Genomic DNA, 22,365 nt, shown 5'->3' with positions numbered 1-22,365 from the left:
TATAGAAATATAAAGGCAAACAAGATTCTGATTCTTGCTAGCTGAATGAATATTAGAAGAGGAGAAAAAAAAAATCGATTTTTTTTTTCACATTGCAGAAATAAGCAAAAGTCGTTTTGTTTCAGTTGCGAACGGACAATTGACAGTGATGTTCAAACACAGTATATGTGTTTACAATTTCGTCTGATTTCTGTAAAATGGAGAGAAATCGGCAATTCTTGCCGTTAAACATCAGAAAAATGAAGGTTTGTGGAGGCGAAAAATAGCAGCTTACAAACTGTTTAATTTTTAAAATACATATTTAACACAGAGAACAGGAGTGGTTTCTATATCCATGAGTAAGGTTGCACTAATTGATATGCATAACGTATACAAAACAAAAACACACACTAACACTGCATTTAGGCTTCCAGAGTCAGGACACAATGAATCGCATTACAACAAATAAAGCCATTGCTCAAAACAAAGCAAGAAGTGATAGATATAGTCCAAATATTAAAGTCGATATTTAGAGCTATACACCATGGCCTTAATACGGACCAAAACACAAAATTTACGACATTTCAAATTAACAACGGGTAAAAGCAAAAATATGTTTCTGAAAAACGAATACAATATCGTTGAGGCGCTACCATGGAGAGCTAATTGGGCTAACTTACAAAGGCAAGAGGCCTGAACGTAAACAAAACAATTCAAATTTTATTTTATTATCTGTAAAAACAGGAGAAAATCAAATAAAGGTCATTACGTTCATCTGAACTGACTGTGGGCTAAGTGTGACAGTCGAATGCTGTTTCTGCAACAAAGCTAACGGGAAGGCAATGCGTAAGACAATAAAGCGAGAGGTCACGTTTAATAATCCTAACGAATATTATCTGAGGTAAAGCAAAGTTGCAAATTAAATGAGACGAAATTTCTGTGTGTTTGTATGATACTGGGAACCAGAGCTACAGCTTTTGGACATCAACTCTCAACACGTCACAAATGTCGCTCATTTATCTTCGAAGAAGACGGCCGGAATCCTAATTATTTACTCCAAGGAATTGTTCGGGGGAGAGAGAGGGGGAGAGAAAACGCTGGAGGAATAATAGATATCAAATCATATCACTGTGCCATTAAATGGAACACGTAATGTCTTGGCCTTCTTGTTACCGTAACACAATAACGAACTTTTCTGTAGATTCAACCTTAACACAATTACGGAGCAGAGAGCGGACGTGGTGGAAAAAAGCAACCCCGTAAAACGTCAACAAAAACATTAAGGAGAGAACCTCGTCTGGGCACTCATGAGTATTCTGTCCAAACCAAAATACAAATTCACCCACTTCCACAGTATTCATGACACAGAAAAAACGGTATATGATAATATCTTTTTAAAAACAATAATATAATCAAAACTGACTAAATACGTGCCTCTTGTTTTGGAAACATACACACTGGGTCCCTCTGTTTTCAATACACGGAGGCGACGTAGGCCCAGAACGTGCGAATCTGATTTCAAACAAAATAACATATATCGTACAAAAGTCTCAACCGAACACGTTTTGGATAAACGCGACAAATTGGGGGAGGATTGAAACAAGAGCTTAGCAACGGCGCTTCGCAACACACGAGATCCACCACCGTCTTGAAAATAAACGCAATCCCTGCCAAATCATCAAAGCGCACGAAAACAGATAGCCTTCCTAAAACTATTTCCCCCGTTGCTTAACAAATAAGTATCAGTCAGAAAAAAAATATTTCGTTCTAGAAAGATGCAGTGGTTGAGAACAGGGGGTTGCTGTGAGGAAGGAAGCTTAAAGCATTGTGAACTCTTGTTGAACCGCGTTGAAGTCATATGGTCATAAATCACTAGGACACACATTCCGCCATTCACAAACTGATAGCCTATTTCAAACCAGCTTACCTTAGCCTCTGACGGGCGACGCGCGGGCAGGCATCATATATTTTTCACATTCGGCCACGGTGCAATCAATAAAAAGCCCAGAGCTCGTTCCCGTTCTGAAATTTCAGCCAGCCAGTGAATGTCAGACGCCGGGTATCTCGAGCACGGCTGCCCCGCGCCAGAGTGCGGGTGCTCCTGGATGGATCCCCTCGGCTCGTGAAAGGGGGGGAGACGGTCTAGCATGAAAGATCTGAGGTATGCGAGGGGGGCTGCAAATGGACAGGCAGCGCAGCTCCTGGCCGCCCTGTCGACTGGTACGCCCTGCTCGCTGATAACAATGGCCTCAGATTTCGCCTCCTTGCTCCCCTCGCCTCTTGCTCACGGCGTAAACCTGAACATCATAATCCGAGAGGGGCTCCGACTCGCACTCACATCTCTCCATCGCATGTCAGGCCCGAGCGATTATTGGTGTTATTTTCGGCCTTTTGCTTTCCTTTTTGCAGGTTATTGTGTTGACAACACAAGGCCTTTCCAGCAATTTGGAAATAACGGGGCTGGCTTTGGATGTGCCAGGCAGGAGCGTTAATCTCCATCAAACAGCGTCACCAGTGAAAAATTATGCTAATTGCAGACGTGCTGGACAGGATGAGGGCCTACAAGCGGAGATCCGGAGCCAATAGTTTTTTTTTTTTTTTAAAACCAGATCTCATTCAGTTGTCCACCAGTTTGGTATCTAGCTATGCTAATATTAGTTAGTACACAGGAAGATAACCATTGTCTTTCTCTCACTCTACTGGTGTATATTAAATTACGAGGAAGTACGTTCCCGATGCCAGCTCACTTTGCTCCCGGCAGAAACAGCATTCTATCTGTATTGTTAATATTTCATCACATCTCTGCCAACACACCCAACTTGTATAAGCAAGCGCAAAAAAATGGAAAAAAAAAAAAGGGGTGGGGAGGGGTGAAAGAACAAGAGAACAGACAACAGGCGGACTTGAAAACCGAAGGAGGGGTGTGAAAACAATTCATCAAAAAGGAAAAAAAACAAAACAAAGATAATATGCGATATTTAGCAGCTCGATCGAGACCTCGTCACAGAAGTCTTCAGAAGATCTTCGATAGTGATTGCTTGTTTAAGGTATATTAAAGTTAGGAGGGCATCCTTTGCTTTTTTGGTGAATATTGAGCTGTAGTTTACTGTGACACCAAAGAAACAGCAAAAAAGTATATGAAAAATGAAAAATGAAAAAAATTAAAAGAAGAGAAAAAAGATAACGCAGGGGGAAAGATGGGGAAAAAGCGAAAATGAAACTTGGATGGAAACCGGCGGGAGAGCGAAATGGAAAAAAAAACATGACGGTCTTTTAGAGAGTCTACTTTCTACCTTCAACACCTCTTTCTTTCTCTCTCCCTTTTCTCTTTCACTCTCTCACTCTCTTGTGCTCTCTCTCTCTCTGTCTCTGTCTCTCTCTCACTCTCTCTCTCTATTTTTATTATTCAGGACACTACCCCCGTCGTTTATGGCTACGTAAGATTTATGACTTGTACCACACACGGGCAGCTGTAAACAGGCAACTTTAAAAAGATGCGTTTCGTCTAGGTACTTGAATAGAGAGCATCACCAACGGTGTGGGAGGAAGGCAGGAGACAAAAATGTAGGTGTCTGCAAATTTTTTACTAAACTGCTTTGTTCCTTATTTTGCTCTGTTGCAACTAGGATCAAACGAAGAACAATTGAAAAGCTTACTAATTAACGAATGCGTGGGCTGAAGAAACGAAATGCACTAAAAACGTTTTTCATTTTTTTTTTCTCTCCCGAGATCCAGTCATGATTTGGAGTATACTAAGTGCCACTAGGTAAAGGCAAGCGCTAAAACATGTTTTTCGGATTATGACACGCCGGGGCATAATTGTGGACCGAGGAAGAGATTTCGTGACATGTTTAGAGACTTTCAAATGCACGGGGGCATTTGCTACCTTTCGGTTTGACAAGGCAGTGGATATACTCATTTTGAACGGTGGGATACATTAGCAAACCTTTGGTGCCTAACTGAAAACATTTTCTTGGAGGTCCAGCCATAAAAAAAGAAAAAAAAAAAGAAAAGAAAAAAAAACCCGGACTACTCGTTTACCCTGACAAGGATATTCGTCATATCTACTTGATTCTGCAAATAAATTTTATTAAAATTCCAATGGACGCTAACTTCTGTTTAATGTAAGCCCAGTATGTAGATAATTTTCCAATGACCGTCTTTTCCTTAGCACAGGACCTCTAAGAATGTGGACTCTTCGAGTTTCTATTAGAATATTTTCAAACAGCATTTGAATATTCAGGTTGCCACAATAATTTGTATAGCCACAGTGTAAAGTAAATCAGAATCATTTTTGTTTGTTCAAGTTTTCAAGTCACTGTTGAAAAGCCAAATGGCGAAACAACAGTTGATGTTGTTGTTGTTTTGTTTGTTTGTTTGTTTACCAGAAGTAAAACATGCCGTGAATGTGTAGACAAAGTGTTGCTAATTGTCGAAAGATCTGACAAAGCATTCCTTGCGCCGTGATTATTTAAACTGCATTCAGTGGTTAAGTCTCACAGACGGCCAAAATCCATATTGTAAGACACCCTCATTATATATTACATTTCTTACCTCACAATGACAATACAGTTAAGAAAAGTAAATGCCCCCCCCCCTCTCTCTTTCTCTCTCTCTCTCTCTCTCTCTCTCACACACACACACACACACACACATACAGAGAGAGAGAGAGAGAGAGAGAGAGAGAGAGAGAGGGAGAAAGCAAGCAAGCGAGAAAGAAAGAACGAAAGAAAAAGTTTTATGACGGATTATTCCATATTTGAACATTTCCCTGAAAATAAAGGTTTTCCGTGTTTACGTGCACTGGTTTACGTATGGTCGCGCTTTAACCGCTTTCAATTTGCTGCAAATTCATTATACTGAAAACATAGGTGCCAGAATGCAATACCGCATTAATATTTTTATTGGTGAAATTACTGAGGTCACAGTATTTGACTGTAATAATCATTCCTTGATGTTATCGATGTAACTCTCAATAAACCTTGCATACACTCGCATTTTCTTTACTTTACTCGGCATCACACCACAACGGTTACCAGCAGACAACAATAACTCAGCAAAATATCAAGTACACATTTAAAAGGATTGCATTTATGGACAGCCTGTAGCATTTCAACCTCCCTTTGAGCAAATGTATGAATAACAAAAAAAGATATGAATATTATTGTCAGAATTTGAAGAGAGCGTGTCACTTACCAAGATAACGTCGTTTATCACTCCTTCGTTTTATGCGAGAATATCGCTTCCTGACCACGCAAAGGAACTACAAAGAGGGAAACAGAAAGAAAAAGAAAGATGCAGTCAAAATGGGGTCGCTAAAAAATCCAATAGAGAGCATACGACCTCATGTAGACAAATCGAACACGGAGGCAATCTGAGTTGGCCACTGGCTGACAGATATCGTTAACCTTAAATTATGTTCGGCAATACGAGAGTAAATGCAAGGGCATCGAAAATGCAAAAAGAAGACCCTCTAGCTGCCCCGGTTATATTGATTTCAAGCATTCATCGAATAACATGTTATAATTCTCATCGTTCTTCTTCCTACAAAGGTGATTGTTTTTTTTTTTTTTTTAATGCAAGGTATTCCTTCGATGACCTACATTTTCGAACGACAAATAAAAATAAATCCCAATTAAAATGAAACGTTACTTAAGCTTGCATATTTTTGTCCAATGACAAATCGCATCTAGAGCACAAATCAACTATCTAATTTATTTATTGGGAATCCGTTATGAAAGTATTTAATTATATGACATTATGGAAATAATAATAATAATAATAACAACAACAACAACAACAACAACAACAATAATAATAATAATAATAATAATAATAATAATAATAATAATGATGAACGAAATTTGGCAACTCACAATTTTAAATTGCACAGACAAAGTACAAGTCAACCAAACAAATAGAAAATGAACTAAAGTAACCAGCGAGAAGGTGCAGCGACCACTGAGAAAGCCGTAGAGCACAAGCCCGACCATTCTGGTCAAAAATCCACCAATAGGCTTGGTAAACACAGCTCCTATTCCAAACAGGAGCCTTGGAAAATCGAAAATGGATATATACAGTAAAGGCGAGGGCCCAAGCAGAAATGAAATCAAATGGCCTTGCTGGTCTGCATAGTAGCTCTTATTAAAAGTGGAATAAAAACGTTGGACGCTCCCGTTCGCCGGCTTCTGACAGCTACCCCAAACACATAAATCAAAACGAGGATTCCCCGACCTCCCCGACTCTGCGGCCTATAGCACTATAAAGTTATTTATTGCATCCCCGCACTCACGCACGCCGTTGGCTCGAGTCCATCCCCGTCGCCCTGGCCCGTTTCGAACGCTGCCCGGGGAGTTTTGGGTGGATTTTTGTCCCCGATACCACGCCAACGACCCGGAGCCTTACTGGACTAACCTAAAGTTACCTACAAAGTGAAGGGTGCTCCTGCCCCCGCAAGCAGGAACGCTGCTACGCTCAGAACAAAGGGAGGAGGCAGCTCTTAGCCAGAAGAGCTGATGAGCCAATTTTAGTGGGGAAAAGGGAGAGAAAGAAGCCAGGGAGCAATGAAATTCAAGCCGAACCAGGACTAGTTTCTACCCAATGCAACGAAAAGCTACCAAAAATGCACGATTATTGCGTTGGGTATCGAAGGGAATGAGTAGCACGACAACGGGATTTGCCTGCGCTCATTTCTGCAGGCTTTGCAACAAAGGGCTCCTGCATAATTTATCAAAACGCATATTAAGTGGATGCACAGGCTTTGGGGAGATGGTCTCTGTTTGTCAGGCCGAGATTTTCAATAATAACAAAGCCATTCACTAATCCCATAGCGCACAGATCACACACAGAGTCCATTCACATAATTGTTACTTTTGCTACAAACTTTCTTTCTTTCGTTCTTTCTTTTTCTTTCTTTCTTTCTCCGTTTGCAAAGCCGTCATGCGCCATTCGGTAACCCGTTAAGCACGATACTTCAAAAACGAACATGCAACACGTAAACAAGAGCAAAAGAGTGAAAAATAAATAAATGAATGAAAATAAAATGTGCAAAACTAACGAGGACAGGCACACGATGTGGCTTTGACAGATTGTCACTGGGTTTGCAGCTTGACCCTTGTGTGAAGACGCGATAACTCACCAGATTAATGATCAATCAACGGAAGTACTTTGGAATCCCCTTGTAATGTCTTATATTTATGTATTAATCTCCAGCCCTGCAAGTACACGGGCTCTCAGAGAACCCGCATGGCACCCTCTGGAAGTCAGCGTAACACCGACCTTATACCATTTGTTGTTTAATTGCCAAGCAGTTGTGCGGAGTTAGAGACTGGGAGAAACACAGCCAGAGAAACCATAAGGGCCCTCTTTCCATATCCAAAATAATGCCCTGATTCCTGCGCTCACGTGACATTATACGTCAACTGTTGACCACTTTCCAACTAATTCAGAAACACTTTTCGTCTTTTCGTGGTTTGATATTTCCACAAATACACACACACACACACACACACACACACACACACACACACACACATATATATATATATATATATATATACACCTACATAAAGAGAGAGAGACTATTTTCGCTTACATTCCGCTATTTGATGTAACTCGCCATTTAGCGTCATTTTCACAAGTCAGACTTCCCCAAAAGTTGCAATTTACCCAGCAATTGCAGGAAAAGAATGCTTTCGTCAAGTCCATTTGTTAAATTCCAACGCCTTGAAATGAAATGAGCTCGAACGCCTGGCATACCAAGATGGGGAGCTACAATGTTGTTTTAAACAAGAACTGGCTCTATATATCTTCTTTTCTCGTGCATTCTGGCGGATGACACCAGACTTTCAACACCGCTGATTTGCGAGTGAAGCCACTGGTAGAGCCTTCTGCATCCAATCTTTGAGCGATAAAAGGCGGTTTCTGCACTTGCTTGGTGAGCGAGTGAGTAGGGGGCATGGTTTTAGACACCCACGCATTTAGGCCTCTACTAAAGACCTCTGGATTACAATAAAGTCTTATTGAGCCTCACCGATCTGCTCGTGAGTAGGTTATCAATGCAACATGCAACTGACTAGCTGGTAAATCAACTCAGATTCTCGGGAGACATTTTATCTGTGCTTTGGAATAGCCTAAACGTCAAAATTGCTATGGGACACGACGTTTTTCTGGCTTTGGACTTGCGTTTTTATGACAGCGTTGTTGAAAAGAAGCATCTATTGTGTGTGTCTGCACACTGAGTGATTGCGGAAGTAAGAGTTAAAGTTGGTCCCCTAATCTCGATGTGCTGTCTTCACTTTGGTTTCAGTTTTAATCAGAGGCAAGCCTAAAATAAGAATAGCCTAAAACTCCAACTCTGGTTTTGGTGGGCAAAGTTAATTTTTACAGACTCGCTTGGTATGGGAAGGATAATCTTTAACTGGGAATCAAAGGCCAGGAGGACAAGAATACGTTGGGGGGTTGGGGTCAAATTGCCCTCTGCCCCTTTGGACCTCAAAACTGCCAACCTCACCAGTTTTGAGAAACGAGGAAAGAGACCACAATTATACGTAATGTGGTCCCAAAGTGAGGAAAATGTGGATCACTCCTGAATGATCATCCACTGAATGCAATAAATAGTCTTGGGGGGGAGGGGTGGGGGGGAGACGGACTGTTTGGTGTCACAATAAAGTTATCTGAATCAGTTTGCCCGCAAAACTCTTGATATCTGTTGTGCTAATTTTGGTGAACTTAAAGGTGTTCATTGTAAATTTGGGTCGTCATACACTATCTACTGTACTTCCACGTTCTCTCTCCGGCGTGCGCGCTAGTCTGTCAGTGATTTATGATAAAATCAATTAAATTATAGCCACTTAGACTTTTGTGGTTTTATTCATGCCTGCAGTCTACGACACGTAAACCACGGGTCACAGTTTTCTTTTTGCTGGGCTAACGACTACTAGGACAAGAGAGGGGTATAGGGTTGATAGATTTTTTGTCTCTTATAGTCTCAGAACATAACAGACATACAGTATTAAAGACAAATAGATCATAAAAGATAAACAGATCATATTTTGAACCCATACAGCGGTCCTATCTGGATGTCATTTATAAACAAGCCTCCAACACACTGGCATCTTATGTCTAGGTGAAGTATCTCTGATTCCAGATGTAAAGAGTCACAGCTAAAACAGTTCATAACAGCCCATTTACTTTTATATGTTCAACGATATCATCTTATCATATAGGAATAAGAGAATGGCTATTGCTTTCTCTTTCCCTCCGTTTAGTCCACTGTTACAAAGCGAGGCAATTTTAGGTGTACTAAGAGAACTTGTATTACGATTCTCACTGTTGCAGCTATTTCATACATTTGGCAAACTTCCTTGCTTACAACGACGGCGACCTGCATATAGAGACTTATCGCTTCCTCAATGTCCGCATGGCTGATTGAAGTTCAAAGTCAGACAAACGAGAACGGGAACTGAAACTCTAATAAATATTCAAAACGTACTTAACAACACCAAATGGGTAGGAAGGTTACTATACAATGTTAGGGTTTTTTTTTTTTTTGGTTAGTTTTTTTTTTCCAAGAGGTCAAAATTTACATATATTGGAACCAGGAAAAGCAGGAAAACCCAATGCAGTTATTACGTTTCATTATTACCGTCCACCCGGAGGCCACATTTGAATTATTAGCAGCCTCTCAGCCCTCTGTTACCTCAGACAATTTGCTAGTGCCTGCTGTAGGCTGCTGTAGGTGGCCGCCAGTTGTTTTACAAGCAGCAATATGGAAAAATAATAACAAAGAGGGCCCGTAGTGATCATAAGACCAGCATTTTGGGATTCCTGTGGCGCGAATGGCTGAGAAAAAAAAGCATGGGTCTAAATTGGAAGCTGCTTGAGTAAGCAGCCCTTTCTTAGGGTCATAAATCACGAACACATGCGTCAACTTCTACATCTAACCTTCAAGATTCACTCTCAGGGTTAGCTCTCCCAGCGAGTCTCAACATTTAACAAACCTATGATACCTCGCGCTCCTTCTTAATGAGAAAACTTTAATGCGTGGTTGCAAGACGTTGACACACGTGTTATACCAGGAAAAAAAAGAGAGAGAGAAAAGAATGCTATCAGTTCGACATGGAAGCATGGAAAGATATTTCAACAGGCTAGAAAGAGAGGTGAGTGAGCCAATCTCTTGCTCTCCGCGGTTACCTATTTGAAGGAATCTGTCTTCAGTTGTTTGAGAACAAAAAAGTTTCTGAGCTCGGACACACCCTGAGATGGCTCTTGCCTAGGTCACACAACAGATAATTAATGACTTGTCGGCAGAGGAGCTCGGGACACAAGGAAGAGTCCAAGCACCCGGCGTCAGTCGAAGCCTGCAAATCTTACCTGACTTCCAGAACTCCTCCAGGTCTCGTCAACAAGAATGGGCCCCAGTGTTTTTGGAATATTTGCTCAAGACACCCATGGAACAAATGGAATACCCATGACTTGGGATGGGTTTTTTCACAAATCTTGGACTTTCAAGATGACACGAGAACAGCGTACTTAGCCTAACACAGTTAAGAAGAAAATAATTTAGCCGATTTGATAGCGCGCACGTTCGTCTGTGCAGTTTGTACTTGAGAGTTTGCACATATACACGTGCCCAGCGCAAGCTTCCTATCCTGAAGGCTTATGAGCTCAGTTTTTTTTTTCCTCAGATGAATTCCCTGCTCTGGAACTCCGCGTGTGACTCCTCGGACACAGCAGTCGCCAACAGGCGAAAGATTCCACCTCTACCCTCTAGCTCTCTTTCCGCATCACGCAGATTGCACGAAGCACGGTGGATTGACACGGTGAACTAGTGAACCAGTGGACTTACAGGACACACAGGGTGGAGAAGGCAACGGGGTTCGTCTGTCCAATAGGGACCTGCACGGCTCCAAGGCCAACACATGGGCCATATGGTCATTACAACCTGCGGGCTTCAGCAAGGGCGAACACGGTCAACCTCATTCCGATAGCTGTTCATTTTACTGACGACATCTTACTCATTTTTAGTGGAACGGATGTCAAACGGCAAGCACAAAATGATTCCCTACTCACTAAGGAAATTTTCAGACAGAAAATATTAATTAATCTTAAGTAGCCTATAGTTATTATAAACGTTTTTGATTTAGTACTACTTTAGTGATGCTCATATATTCGCACGATATTTAAATATCCAGCGGGTAGACAAAAACTTGGCTTTGTTGATTGAAGCTTTTGTGTGCTGGGTGGTATACTACCTACGCAGACAGGGAAGAGGAACTGGACTCTCCCCCTCTCTTTTTCTCTCACTAATTCTCTCTCTCTCTCTCTCTCTCTCTCTGTCTGTCTGTCTGTCTCTCTCTCTCCCTCTCTGTCACACACACACACACACACACACACGCACACACACACACACATACACACTTGTGCGCGCGCCTCAAAGATGGGAAAGAAAGAGAGGGTCGTTCAATTATGGGGGATTTAAAAGTGCATCGATAGTATCCGTGCTATTCTTAGCTGCTGCATTAAAAAAGATGGCCGTTCTCCTGAACATTTCCGACGGGGTGCTCTTATCGCTCTCCTCCATGCTCTTCGGCTGGGTGAAAGCCCCGTGCGCCGCCTCTGGATAGCGTGCTGCTGGTCATTTTTCATTCGCTTTCAATGGCTGCACGTTATGAATTAGCACCGGGGTTTGATATTGATTTATTTCCTAACGGGTAATCATTCCTGCATTACGACGCCTGGGAAACACCTGGCAAACTCATCCTGAACCAAAACGAGATAAAACATAAGAGTTCAAATGCAAATCTTTTTTATTAACGATATACTAATATTGGTACTTCTCACTCCCACTAGTTTTCTCAAAATTATATCTAAGCCATTTACAAAGCACCTGAACATTTTATTCCATATGTATAGACAGATAGATATTTGAGATTTAGAAGATTTAGAAATACTTCAGGTTAAATTTTTCGTCATAATTTAAATATTGTTATATTCGACATAATGTCCAATAATGTTGTTTTTGCTTCCACAAATTGTGTTTCAACGTTTTCAATTATTTCAGAAGCTCTTAGTCACCATAACTGTACGAAACCCTCGCGGTATATCATAGTCACTTGTCGCAAGAAAAGAGGATTGAGTTTTTAGTGCTTTATTCATGTGGGTCTTTGCAGTCGACGAGTTTTAACTTGTAGTCGCTTGAGTAAGTGGAAAATACGGTCTGATGCACCTAAGGTGGCTTGGAATTCTCTACTTGAAAGAAAAATCGAAAAAGGGCGTATTTCACAAATAGGTTTCAAGCAATGTGGAGAATTTTCACTGACTAAAATGATACTGGAAATATTTAGCATGTCTTTACATGTCTGATTAGTAATTAAGATACAAAACATATGTACGTTGTGTAAATGATGAACATTGTACCATAGAAATCCATACAAATGCTTTATTTTACCCTCACCTACTTTTTTTTTTCCAACCGTTTTCCCGTTTGATTTTTGGACATTTAGCCGTCTGTATTAATGGTGTTTTATATTTCATAACAAATCTCACAATACAAAACGCTTTAGTTTTTATTTTCTAAATTTGTTCTGACAGTTTTGTTTATAATGGTTATAATAATTTTTGAGACGCTGCTTGGGAATTCATCCGTTACTGTGACCGGTTTAAGATCTTGGTTTACGTTGGAAACGTAAAGGAGAACAATATGGCTGCCATGCTTGATTGCATTGTTCTAAGGGGTGGGAAGACTTGCTCATGTTGTCTTCCCTATGGTGCGTGGGACTATTACAATGTTGTTAGATAAATAAACAAGTAGCCAAACAAGCATCTCACACCCACCCTTACACATTCACACGCAGAGGTAGTTATACAAAGATTTTTCACGCCGATAAAAGTGAATCATTTCCACATTTTAGTTTTTGCTTTCGGTTTGCATGCTGTGATTTCTGTGTTATCATTTTTTTTTATCAAAGAACGGTGTAGTTGAGGCAAATTTTAAGCTTCGAGTCATAATATGATACAAGAAACAAGAGAGCTGTTTATATTAGACCCAGACTGCCTCCAGTTCAGCCAAACCTTTGAGCCTACGCTATGATAAATAGTTTCCTGCCTCCTCTGCAATGGATACAATAATAATGATGATATACTGATGGATACATAGGTAGTAGTAGCAATAATAATAATAATAATAATAATAATAATAATAATAATAATAATAATAACGTTAAGCAACAAATACTAATGCTAGTTTATCTGTAGTTTTAATATCGACAGTAATCATGTTCTTCCTTTTTTTTCCACAGCAGAAATAATACAACGGATCCCGACGTCTATGCTGACAGGCGTTTTGAGTCATTTTATGAAACCTTCGGCTGTCAGTGACTATGTGATATCAGATATGAGTCGCTCTTGGTGAAAATGTCCCCTCTCTTCGCCCTCTGCGCATCCTCTAAAATGAGCTTGGATATTGTTTTTGACACAGCGCCCAGCAACAAGGAGCGCCGCTGGAATTACACATTTTGAAAATACTTGCCCCATGCCGCTGTGCCCATTAATATTTGATGGGAGTCACGGAGTTGTTCTAATTTTGCTACACAAAGGTTTACACTACCCAGGAGAAGTCGACAAGTGAGAGGACGAACACGGCAATAATAAGCACGGAGGTCGTAAGTTCTTCCGCCTTTCAAAAAGAAATAGTATCAGTGCTTGTTTCAACAGGCCATTAAGGACGCCACTGTTATTATTATTATTATTATTATTATTATTATTATTATTATTATTATTATAACTACTGCTAGTAGTAGTAGTAGTAATATTGCTGTTGTTGTTGTTGTTGTTATTATTACTATTATTATTATTGCTATTTTTAAATATCTTTTTTTATTCATTACCGTCTGCCTGCTTAGCTCACCCGTTTTATATCGGCACACATATTAATAAAGCTATTTTTGGTAAAAAGGGGAGAAAATGAGTGCTGTCTTTGTCTATGGTCTTCAGCTTCAAAAATGCAAGTGTAACATACAAACATTTAAGTGCCCTAAACAAGACTTACTGCCAGTATGGACACACGTTTGTTCTATTTTCCTGATCTTAAAGGCTGAGGATAAAGCCAGATAAAACAGCATAGCAACTAGACAATGAATAAGAGTTCTGTGCTGTGCTGTGCTCTCTTCTTACACAATAAAAACTACGGCACTGAACAATAGCACTCAAAACCAGAAATGCCACTGAAAAGGATCATATCTTCTGATCTGGACTGATCTGAGATTCGTCTGTCTAAAAACAGTGAATTCAAATGGTGACCTAAGCACTATCTGTCGCTCTGTTCACCCTGTATAACTCCAAAGAAAGAAAAACAAGGAAAGATACAGTAAATATAATCTGAGTCTAGGAGGTAAGACCCTCGTAACCGCGAGGATGTTACGTAGTGCCGACAGTCTACTTAAAAATTCACACGAGCCCTGTAGCAGCCCCTCTGTACTCAGTTTGTATTCCAATTATGTTTTTTTCCTCCCTGACGAAAAACTGCTAAAGCCCAGGTATGACACCCCTGGCTATGAATTTCCTGGCGGGCTCGAGCGCCTTTATGAGATTTACATGGCGGCTAGGCGTTCCCGTTTTGCCAAATTTAAACAAATCTTCCCTTAATTGGTAATCGCATATGCAGTAACTCAAGACCTGCAGCTACTTAGCCCTCATATTAGCGGCTGATCCATTGCCGTAAATCGTCCACGATAATCAACTTGGTGCTAAAGGGAGAGAGGAAAGAGAAGCAAGGGGTTCCATCGGAGTGCGAACGAAAAGCCAGCGAGCAAAATGTGGACCAAGGAATGTCTTCCTCATTCCCGCGTATCATCACTAGCCCATCATTTTCCAAGAGAAATGATTTATCGCAGAGACGGCCATAAACAACACAACTCCCTCACAAATACACAATGGCTGCCCCGCTGTCGCTGACACACATATCACTATAAATCAAGCGAAGTAGCTAACTGAAAAGAGAAGAGAGAGAGAGAGGAGAGAAGACATGCAGAGGAAAGGAGAAAGATAGAATATGAGGGACGGTGAGGAGAAGAAGAATAACAAAGCTGCTCTCCAAAAATATGTATACATTGACATCAATGGAGTACGGTGCAATGCAATGACATGTCGTATCATTCCTTTTGGCAGTTGAATTCAAACGGCGGAATGGGCTTGTGAGACATACATGCATGATGACAAGGTATGGCGAGATGAATATTTCCGAGCTATATTTACCACAACACCACAAACAGCAAATAAATTCAGGCACTGGGGCAAGCCCAGAACGGTGGCGGCGGTGGTACTCGCGTGGTTCCCCGTTTCCGCTATACTCACAAGATCCACACAGCTAGATGCTCCCCCGTCCAAATTTGTTTTATTGCAGCCTCCGTGTGGGTCTCTGCCTCCTCTTTTTTTCGCTCCGCTATAGGGCTTGTTTTTAAAAGGACAGTTGAATTTCACGTCAGACACTAGGAGACCATGTCTGCGATATTCCTGACGAATACATATCTATTCTGCAACCACTGCATTAATTATTTAATGAATCACGTGACCAGGAGGGGGATGGGGGTACCTCTGCTTGCACGCTCGCGGGACCACTATGGCCAAACACTCCAGAGACATACTCTAACTTCTATTTCTTTTTATATAAATTGAAATAAACGCCCAGCGCTGGGGGAAAGTGCAAAATTAACGTTTTCTACTGTTAAATTTCGCACGTATGGTAAGTGAACGAGGGATGAAAGAATAGATATCCCACAAACAGTCATGCCAATAATAATATTGTACTTTTCGCGTTTTCAATGAGATATGTATGTCTTTGTTGTTAGCTGATGTGGATATTGTATGTGTTCGCTCCTCTACTGTGTCCTTCTAAACAACATAAATTCTGTAACTGGCACAGTCTGAAGTGTATTGCATAATATTATGTTAATGTTTTTTGTATTTTATATTGACGAAACTCGGTCAACGTTAAGAATGATTTAATGTAATGGCATTTGTATACATGTCTTAAAGAGTTAGTATGGATGGCAGTTCAGCTTATAATTATTTTTAATATTCTGAACATTCCTGTGATGTAACGAGTTCTTCAAAGACTGACGATTTTGTTTACATTTCCATTTATCAACACTGATGTAGTGTTAATAAAGAGTCTCACAGTTTTGTCCGGCGCATTGCTTTTGCTATTGATCAAATGAAATCAAATTATTAATAGGTGGAAGAAGTGTACATGCAAGTATATGGAATCATTTTTAAGCACTTATTTCAACCCTTGGTCTCCACAATGAACATTAGAGAGTGAACTGAAGACAGGTATCTTACACAAAATAAAAGGACGTCTTTTGGAGACCCTGCCGCGAGCAGTGAGCAACAATAGTAGCGGTGTCCTTCTGTGGCGAGCAAAGGCACTTCAAGTCTAAACAATAGGCATGGGGCCGTGTAAGAAGACACAGAGTCGAACGAAGACTCTTGAAGGTCAAACAATAGCTCGCCTTGCTATGTGCCGCAAAGACCTCTCATTGAACAGTATTTTATACTTTCCTTTTCCATCCGTGGTCAAAACAGCTCGAAGGAACATTAAAGCACAACACCCAAATGTTCTCTCTTCCTGAAGTAAAACTATCGCCAACACAAGCAATTACCCAAAACCGATTTCGGTTTAGATAAGTTTTTTTTTTTTTTTGGTTAGCTGCTGAGACTATTACGTTTCTTCAAATAAGATAATTGTTGCCGTGGAAATGAAAAATGTACAGGCATCGTAACTTGTAGTGACAACCCAGCTGTGCATCACAGTCTGTCCTTTGGCTTTCTTACTTTTATGCAGGCGGGGAGAAAATAAAAAATGTTGGATGGAAAATTAAGTGGGACCAGTGAGCATTTCCTTTAGTAAACCACGTAAGCAATTTCTTCAGCAAACAGCTCGATTTCATTTTTGAATCTGATACAACTGATATAAAATATACCGCGTTAATGAAGTGTTTACGTGGTTTAATATTAAAATGACAATTATTAAATAACAGCATAGCGATGATCCATGAGAGAGGAATCCCAGCAATAATGGCAAAACTGAGCTCATTTTTTTTTTCCAAGTAAATTGGAGATGTAACGCCAAATACAAGATTCCATTCGCAAATTGCAATTAGCGAAAAATGGCAATTAAGAAACGTTTGGAAATAGACATCAAAACATACCTAAACCAATACCTTAAGTGCGTGAAGTTTTAAAAAAAAAAAAAACAGTTGATTTTCAGTCTATATTATATGTAGAGACAGAGGCAAAGTATAGATGCGATCTATATCGACATTGTTATTATTATTATTATTATTATTATTATTATTATTATCTGTGGTAGTAGTGGACAAAAATCTAAATCAGCCACCAGGAATAGAAATATGCTTTCACACCAGTCAATGAAAATCGCAGCTGAAGTGTGCTTGTGTAAACAGAACATTTGACTAAAGGCTAGGTTTATACACAGCACTGGAGATTGATTTACGATGCCGTGCATCCCTTCTTTTATTGGGGACCGTAAATCTGTCAAAGGCAGCACAACTCGCGAAGCCTTTTTTGAAATATGTTCTGCTAGAAGGAGACTACAGGAGACGGCAGCCAGTCCCTTTTAAACATGTGTACAAATCTAGCTTTAGCCAATTTTGGATTTGATAATGGTATTTTTACCCTACTAGAAAAAAAAAGAGGGGGGGGGGGGTTAGGTGAATTGCAATAATAACAATATCATCCATTTTATGTTCGAAAATGATTCAGAAACCACTTTTTCCGAATTTTGTTACATATTATTATTATTATTATTATTGTTGTTGTTGTTGTTGTTTTTGTTATCATTAGTAATAATAATAATAATTATAATAATAATTATAATAATAATAATAATTATTATTTCGTTGCTTCCTTTTATTAAAAAATGAATTTGTTCTGTACGTTGTACGCTTATATCTTCGTATTATTGTTGCTGTTACTTTTGGTGACGGTGCTGTTGCTGATGTTGCTACTGCTGCTGATGGTGTTGAAAGAAATACTGCGATTTTTAGAGTTTTACTTTTCACATTTTGGCTTTACAGAGTTCTGGTTGAAGACTTGGTTAAGCGTTTACAAAATCTTTCAAAAGAAAAAGATCTGAGCGATTCCTTTGATTCACTACGCGCTCATTGCTCTCGGGTATCTGAAGCTGTAACGAAATCAGTATCACGGCAACCATTGAACTAGTTAAATATTAATGGTAAATGGGGAAGAGGGGAGGGGAGACGCAAAAACAATAAAAATTAAAAATAAAAATTAAAAATAATAAAAGCACCCATTTCGCAAAGTAAATGAATTAAAACATTTTATCATAACCTGATAGTTCATGAAAAACATGTGTTTAGATAGCAGTAATATTACAGTAAAAGTGGTAGGTGCATCCTCTCAGTTGGACAAAGGGTGGGTGAGGTGGGAGGGGGGGCAGTTGCTGGCAGCAGTAACAATGGCGCTTTGCTTTACTTAATATGTGTCTCTTTTTTAAAATCACACCGGCTCCCGGCCTGAGCACAAAGCTGGCGTGCGCGAGCCATATATCTCTGTGACTACACGGCGCTGACCTCCGCTCCGCAGCTTTTGAGTATAATAATTCAGCAATGTGCGAGGGCTATTTGTTTCGCAATTAGTGGCGTGAGCTAAAACAGGCACCACACCAACGCAGCAACTCTACAGGGCCAAGCGACGGAGCCTTCCAACAAATCTTGGGGGGCTCTTGATGGAGGGAGAGGAGAAGAGGAAAACTGGGAGGCTTGGTGGTGGTGGTGGTGGTGGTGTGTGTGTGTGTGGGGGGGGGGGGGGGGGGGGGGGGCGCGGGTGCAGCATACAATGCGAGGCGTTGTCATACAAAATAGCCGTCATATTTCGAGGCGGAAGTCTTCTTGGCCTTCCTAAAAAAAAAAATTCCAAGGCTTCTGTAATACATAACCAATCACAGCCACTGCTCCATGCCACGCCACGTGGGGTTATCGTCTCAGAATTTCGAAAAAATTTGAAACAGAAACTTTGAAGGTGTCCAAGCAAGGCCACGGTTCCTGTTGTTTTAAGGCCTCTTTTGGTTTACATGACTGTCTGAGAAGAGATAGCACCATGCCCTGAGGTTACAGTGCCCTGATCGCGCTGTTATGACAAACTCGCCCCAGGCCTTTGTTGACCATGCACCGCGGAGAGTAGTCCAGTCTGCGCCGGGTCAAGGGTTTCAAAAGGGTCAGTCTGTGCCTTCGCAACGGACCTAAGCGGTCAGAAAAACGTGTCCCTTTTTTGAACCCACCACTACCATTCTGCTGCCCGCTCGAAAAATCGATTTTCTTCCTATTCCTCCGTTCCCCTCGATACTGGCCCCTATATTTTTACCATTTATTCCTGTTATATTACCACGCATCAAGCAACACAAATACGCAGAGGGACCTGAAAGTCGTAAGCCAGAACCGTTGCCCTTTTTTCCAATACACGTTTGAGACATTCGTTGGGGTTAAACGGCGGTGAATGCGAATCGCAGGCAGTCGTGCTCATCTGACCACATACACTTATAATTGAACAGGATCAACATGGTACAGTTCGTTTGTTTTAGGCAAATTGTTTATGTTCTATAGGTACTCTCCGCCCTTCTTTTATTTCTATCGAGGGAGCATCCAACAATACATTTAGCCCGGCCGATTTTTCATACCTGTATGCCACCAAAGAGCCCTGACACAACATAAATTCAGAGAAGCAAAATAGCCAGTGAGATAATAGAACACTAATCACACGTACCTAAATCAAAGCGCAATGCATTGGCACATGTATGAAAGGCATTTTTGTATCACTGCACACTTTCCTTCTTCAAAAGTATACATATACTAACCCCAGCACTTGCATACATTTACAAAAATCATTTATCTGCAAAATCTTGAATCTTGATGACCCTGAACACACACACACACACACACACACACACACACACACTCTTTATCTCTCTCTCTCTCTCTCTCTCTCTCTCTCTCTCTCTCTCTCTCTTTGTCATTCTCTCTCTCTCTCTCTCTCTCTCTCTCTTTCTCTCTCTGTCTCTCTCTCTCTCTCTCTCTCTCTCTTCCTCTGTTCTTTCTCTCAGCTAACCACATATACGATGAACACACCCATAAACATCAATACAGAGGTGCCACCAACAACACGATGCAAACACTTGCACATCTGCTCAGTAAAACACAATGTGATCTGTATTTCCACCGTGAATTCCAACAAGTGATTAAAAACACACAGCAGCCGACTTCCAAACGTCCCCTTCTATGTCAAAGCGACCATAAATCCAAGCAGTGGCCAACCACGACAAATGCGCGCCTGCTACCCGACTGTGAAGCAAGGGCCATAAAGCAATAAAAACACAGCGTAAACCAAACGAAACACAAGCACTTTACCTTCAATCCTGCCATCCTTCGTCCTGCGAGGATTTTTTCGTTCGTATTAACAGCTGAAGATTCGCTCTCTTGGGATACCCTTCGCCAAAAACTTTTTTTTCTTATGGCACAATTTGGTGGTTGGAAAGGGAGGGGGGGGGTGTCTTCAAGTGTCCTCCAAGATCTCACTCCCCTTCTAGCAGAAGGTCCGTGCAGTTGTGCTGCTGAATGACAATAGGAGAGAAGATTTGTTTAAAGAGAAGCAATGATTAATGATTGTTCTGTATAATTCTCACATTTTTCTTAGAGGCTCTCTCTGCAAATAATGGCTGTGAACTTTTGAAGGCCCCAAAAGAAATCTGTTCTCTCCTATTCAACCCTTAGCAGTAGAAAGCGTTTTTTTAAAAAAAAAAAAAAAAAAAAAAAGAACACAGGGATGAGAATGGAATTCCAAGGTGCACATTGTACGAGATGCCACACACAAATTCATTTATTTCAGTTGTTGTAAATCTTTCTTCGTGGGAGACAAACGCACCCAAGTGCACCCAAGTTAACGTCGCTTAAATATCACAACATTTAGACATGAAATTTTAGCTCTCTCCTGACTTGCCTTGAAGGTAAATGTACAATCAAGACACATACATACATCTATTTTTCATAGATAGTTTGGCCTAAAATATCTAACCTCACCTATGTTCTCAAGCCGAAACAATTTACATATTTTCACACTGACCATTTTTTTAACGAAATACAAGCGAATGCTGTCGTAGGCTCTATAATGACTGTAGGTGGCTCCCGATGGTGCTCGTATGTTTTGCTATAACAGGTACAATATAGCTTGTTGAAGTGCATGGCGTTTGTAATATCGAGAGAGCATTTCATAAATAAAGGAGAGAAAAACAGATAAATGGCATCAGCGCGCTTTATAGCTAAAAGGCCCGGACCAGTAATAGAAAATCTTCTGGGTGCCATGGAATGCTAGCAGACCAATTTGTGGTCATACTTTTGTTTAAAGTTCAACGCCGGCAAACGGAATGTTATTTTCTCCCACTCTATATTTTCGATACCTGCTCTAAAGAAAGAAAATGAAAATTAATACAAGGGCTGCGCCTTCCAAAAGAAGCCATTTGTCTTCTTGATTATCTATTTGGTTGTCAGGGTTTGAGCTATGGCATCGGCCCGCTCCTTTGTAATATAAAAAACACACAGCTCGCGCCGGCAAACACCCGCGAAACTGTTGTGCAAAATTTACACTCATTAAAGCATTAAAAGCCCACGAGCCGAGAAACTATTTAACTTTTTTTGAACAAGGATCCATAATTCGAGACGCCAGCTCAGCTTTGGCGAGCACTAGATGTGTGCACCGTTAAATTAACGAGTGGGGAGACCGAAACGAGGGGTTTTGTGATTTAGAACGAGATTACAAGGCGTAATGTACCAGGATTACTCATGGCCTGGCAGTATAAATCACCACGAAGATATTCAGTGATATTCAAGACAGCAGCTAAAAAGCCACCAAGAATCCACAGTGGCAGGCCGAAACTCGATTAAAAATGTGTTTTTTAAAACATATTTTATATTCTATTATGCAGTGCGATACAAAACGTGAGGCCATTCCTGTTTTCCAGACGACACAAAGGGACAGGACACAACAAGAGAGGAGAGATGCTTTTCGCCATTTATTAAAATTCTATAGCTATTTACAAATAACAAAGGTAGACAGTGGAAGGCTTAAGCAGAAAAGGGGGCAACATACAAATATAGAAGGAAAAAAGATACATTTTTAACATTTGCCAGCGGAAGACTGTTCTTTGGAATGTAAAAAGAATAACATATTAACATGCCAAAACGGCACTGGGTGGAAAGAAAGAAAGAAAGAAAGAAAGAAAGAAAGAAAGAAAGAAAGAAAGAAAGAAAGAAAGGGGCTGTGCGCGTGTTATTGTACTGAAAAGGGAGAAAACTC

The sequence above is a fragment of the Chanos chanos genome, chromosome 16 (genome assembly GCF_902362185.1).
Source record: "Chanos chanos chromosome 16, fChaCha1.1, whole genome shotgun sequence".
Taxonomy (NCBI): Eukaryota; Metazoa; Chordata; class Actinopteri; order Gonorynchiformes; family Chanidae; genus Chanos; species Chanos chanos.
Note: the sequence above shows the minus strand (reverse complement) of the source record.